This window comes from Octopus bimaculoides, chromosome 23, assembly GCF_001194135.2.
Source record: "Octopus bimaculoides isolate UCB-OBI-ISO-001 chromosome 23, ASM119413v2, whole genome shotgun sequence".
NCBI classification, from domain to species: Eukaryota; Metazoa; Mollusca; class Cephalopoda; order Octopoda; family Octopodidae; genus Octopus; species Octopus bimaculoides.
This window is the reverse complement of record NC_069003.1, coordinates 19,265,631-19,269,975: the sequence shown is the minus strand read 5'-3', so window position 1 is coordinate 19,269,975 and position 4,345 is coordinate 19,265,631. Positions and strand designations below refer to the sequence as shown.

General features: G+C 35.7%; 1 protein-coding gene across 1 annotated transcript in view; it reads left to right on the top strand.

The window, feature by feature from the left end:
- LOC106879044 (multiple PDZ domain protein) overlaps nt 1-4,345 on the top strand; it is a 293,438-nt gene that overhangs the window by 179,511 nt on the left and 109,582 nt on the right. The window lies entirely within an intron of this gene.

Here is a 4,345-nt window from a genome sequence, read left to right as displayed (position 1 = left end):
GTGGAGAACTTTGAGACAAAAATTATGCAATAGAATTGATTAAGAACCCTTTCTTTAATTATGTTCCAAATATCACATTAATATGTTGATAAATAAAAAAGTTACAGGTGTTTAATGAGACTAGTCTAAATTCATGATTATTTTAGAATTTAATTGAAACTCATGAGGGGTGTATTTTGGTCAGAAATATAGTAACGAAAGGGTTAAAGATTCTAAACAAAACTGTCTGATGAACGGAAATGTGAAACTCTGAGTAACAGTTTTTGTGATATTTTTGCTGCTTTTTAATATATATATATATAGTCTATCTGTCTGTCTTATGTCTCTCTCTCATACTCTGACATTATCTGTTGAATGCTTTGGGACAATCTTTCTCCTTGTCTTGCTCCCTCGCCATCTTCTCTCTTGTTTTTGGTGTTTCAGAGTCAGTTGGTGGTTTTATATTTTCCTCCTTGTTTTATTGTTTGTTAGTATATAATTAACTCTGTCTATGCACTTATATATTCAGTGAGAGGAGTTGGTGGGGGTCTTTTTATTGGTTTCAGAACCTCTGCACCAACACACCCATTCAGTTGCAAAATCTATTCTTGTTGTTATTGCTAAACCCCAGGGCAACCTGAATTGAAAAGTCTTGTGATCAAAGACAGTCTCTCTGTGACCATCCTACCTTTTCTTTCTTAAAGTATCTACGACTACATTATCTAATATTTTCCCTTGGTTTTAAGATGGTTGGGGTGTGATTTGAGGGGGATATGGCTGCTATTTTTTGCAGGTTAATCAACCACATCTATTTTGTCATCATCATCGTCATCATCATCAGATGTAGCTTGCTCAGAATTACTTAACTAACCCTCCACCCATCTCTTTCTTCCATTGCACCTGACAATTCCTGTTGGGATCATTCAATGTCATCTCTTAACTGACTAACAAATGTCTTCACAGGATTACACATTCAACTTTGCCTCATGCTGTCCTAGAAAGAATACCCATCACCAAAGAAAGATTGTACAAAAAGCTTCCCAATTTATCAGAAGCTATTTGCAAAAAAAGAGTCCAATTTGATGGACACTACTAGAGAAATATGTAACACCCATATTCCTTGCTGGTATTGGTTGGATGGTTTGAGAGTATCCAATGGGCCTGAGGACTGGATTGTGCTCCTGTGTCTGCTTTGGCATGGATTTTATGCCTGCATGCCCTTCCTAACACTAACCACTTTACAGCATGTACTGGGTGCTTTTTGTATGACACCAGCACTAGTGAGGTTGCTATGTAGCATACAAGAATATGGACCCCAAGATGGCAGTGGGGGGGAGAGCTACTTTATGCTAGGAGAATAAGGAGTGGAGAAGGGTTTAAATATGAAAGAACACTTTAAATTAAATAAGTCCATTTGTATCACAAACTTAGAGCTGGTCTTTGGTTGGGGGACAAAATTTTAAATTGGAATGTTCTCATGCTTATTTTCATTTTTGTTGTCACTTAGCACCAGACATTCCAACAACAAACATCCTATCTTTTGTAGAAAACAATATCTAATGTATCCTCTCTATTTATGATGGCATTGTGTAATAAAAGAGAGATTTGACTGCTATGTATAACCAAAAAACCTCATAGAGTTCCCTTGTTGGCCCATTTCTTTTATATATATTAGTCCTCCTGCTACCACTACTTTTTATTCTTCTAATATTATCATTTCTATTACTACATTTCTATAACACTTGAATAATTCTGCTTGAAATAATTACTTGGCATATGGTAATTAATTAAGCAGACTTGTTAATGATAAGAATGATTGGAAACTAAATTGTAGTCATTGTTGTTAATGACAGAAATCACAAAAGCTACTTGCAATATTTCTTTCAGCACTTTACATGCTGATTTCAAATCTCACCAAGATCAATTTTGCCTTTCATTCTTTCAAAGTCAGTAAAACAAAGTACCAATCAAGTACTAGAATTGGTAGCATCATCCAACTCCACTCTCCTTAAATCATAAGCCATTATTATTATTATTATTATTATTAGTAGTAGTAGTAGTAGTAGTAGTAGTAGTAGTAGTAGTAGTAGTAGTAGTAGTAAGGCAGTGAGCTAGCAGAATCGTTAGTCCGCTAGGCAAAATGCTTAACAGTATTTTGCCTATTGCTACATTCTATGTTCAAATTCCTCCGAAGTCAACTTTGCCTTTCATCCTTTCAGGGTCGATAAAATAAGTACCAGCTGAGTACTGGGGGTCGATGTAACTGACTCATCCCCTCCTCCATGATTACTGCCCTTGTGGCAAAATTTGAAATCATCATCGTTATTATTATTTTATTTTTATAGCATGCTTTCACTTCACTACCGAGCGCAGCTCTGTGTGCCTTGGGTATGTGCTGTGGTTTGCTGCGATGCTCTTATGGTTACTGTATTGAAAGTGTTTTGCATAGGATATGTGCAATTTTCTGTATGTTATATATATTTGTAAGTCCTGGTGTTTGTGTTATGTATTTGTCTGAATATTTTTTTATCATATTCAATTATTATCATTATTATTATTATTAAAGTGGCAAGCTGGCAGCATCATTAGCATGCTAGGCAACAAGCTTAGCAATATTTCATCCATCTTTATACTCTGAGCTCAAATTCCACCAAGGTCAATTTAGCCTTTTGTCTCTTCAGGATTGATGAAATAAACACCAGTTGAGCACTGGGGTCGATGTAATCAACTATCTCCCAACCCCAAAATTTTAGGCTTTGTGCCTATAGCAGAAAGGATTATTGGCAAGCTAACAGAATTGTTAGTATGCTGGGCAAAACGCTTAGCAGCATTTCATCCATCTTCCCATTCTGAGTTCAAATTCTGCTGAGGTCAACTTTGCCATTCATCCTTTTGGAGGTCGATAAAATAAGTACCAGTTGAATACTGGAGTTGATGTATTATTAAAGCGGCAAGTTGGCAGAATCGTGAAGGACAAATTGCTAAGTGGTATTTCATCCCTCTTTACGTTCTGAGCTCAAATCTGCCAAGGTCAACTTTGCCTTTCGTCCTTCTTCTCCTACCATGGACAATACCATGTGGGTGGAATTTGGGAGTTGGAAATAATGGAAGTCAATTACAAGTGTGTGTGTATGTGTGTATAAACGCACGTACACACACACACACACACACACATATATGTATGTATGTGTACATATATACATGTCTGTATGTGTACATGTTTGTTTATACTGGCAAGAAGACATTAAGAAAATAAATACTTTAGAAACTAAGTCCCATGGGATATTTGTTCAGAATTGAATTACAGACACTCCCTTATCAGCATCAGAAAGGCTCTGAAGTGAACCACTGATCAAGCCCATCAGAATTCCATACCCAACAATATCATCATTCACCAGCCACAATGTAAAAATAAAATAAAAAATAAAGAAACAGATCAAAAACTAACCCTGGCAAAATTTGAACTGAGTGAAAAAGAGAGATTGCTGCAGTAAAACAACTCGCCCAACACTGCTGTATTGTTTGTCTCCAATTCCAGTTTCTGAAAGAAATATTAAAGATGGTAATGGCATACACTGTATAATATAATCCTTGCAAAGTAACTGTTTGTGACAGATAAAGCTGGTAGGATTAAAATTCTTTTGATGGCATGCAAACAACCACAAGACATTTTTTTTAGAAATTTTTTTTTTGTGGTATTTTTCTTTTTTTTTATCCACACGAGTTCTAAAATAACATTCATTTATTCCATTAGCCTGTTTGAGTTATAATATTTTGTTGTTATTATTGTTTGCTGGTCAGACAAAATGCTTAGCAGTATACCTTCTGGCTTTTTACATTCTGAGTTCAAATACCACCTACATCAATTTTACCTTTCATCTTTTTAGGGATTGATGAAATGAGTATCTTTCAAGTACTGGGGTTGATGTAACTGACTTGCCCTTCCCTCAAAATTGCTGGCCTTATGCCAACAATTGGAAAGAATTATTATTATTATTATTATTTTATGTTTGACTTTTGTTTTGCATTTGTACAAGTTGGATCCAAGTCTCACCTAGAGACCTCAAGAGACAACAAGTTAGAAGTTCATGTAGGTGTTATGCCTAGGGTACCATATATTTGGATTTGTACAGTTTTGTTCAAGTGAATGTTTAAGAAACCATAAGAAAATTATGTTTGCTTTAAAATTTGAGATCACATAGACAGTATTTTACGTAGGATATGGGCAGTTCCCATGAGCACTATCTTTTGGACTTCAGCCATTTTGGGGTTTCCTGGTATCTGAGCTAGGTAGTAATCAGCCCGTTTCGCTGTCATTCCCAGGGCACCTATGACAATAGGTATTGTTTTCGTCTTCAGATTCCAC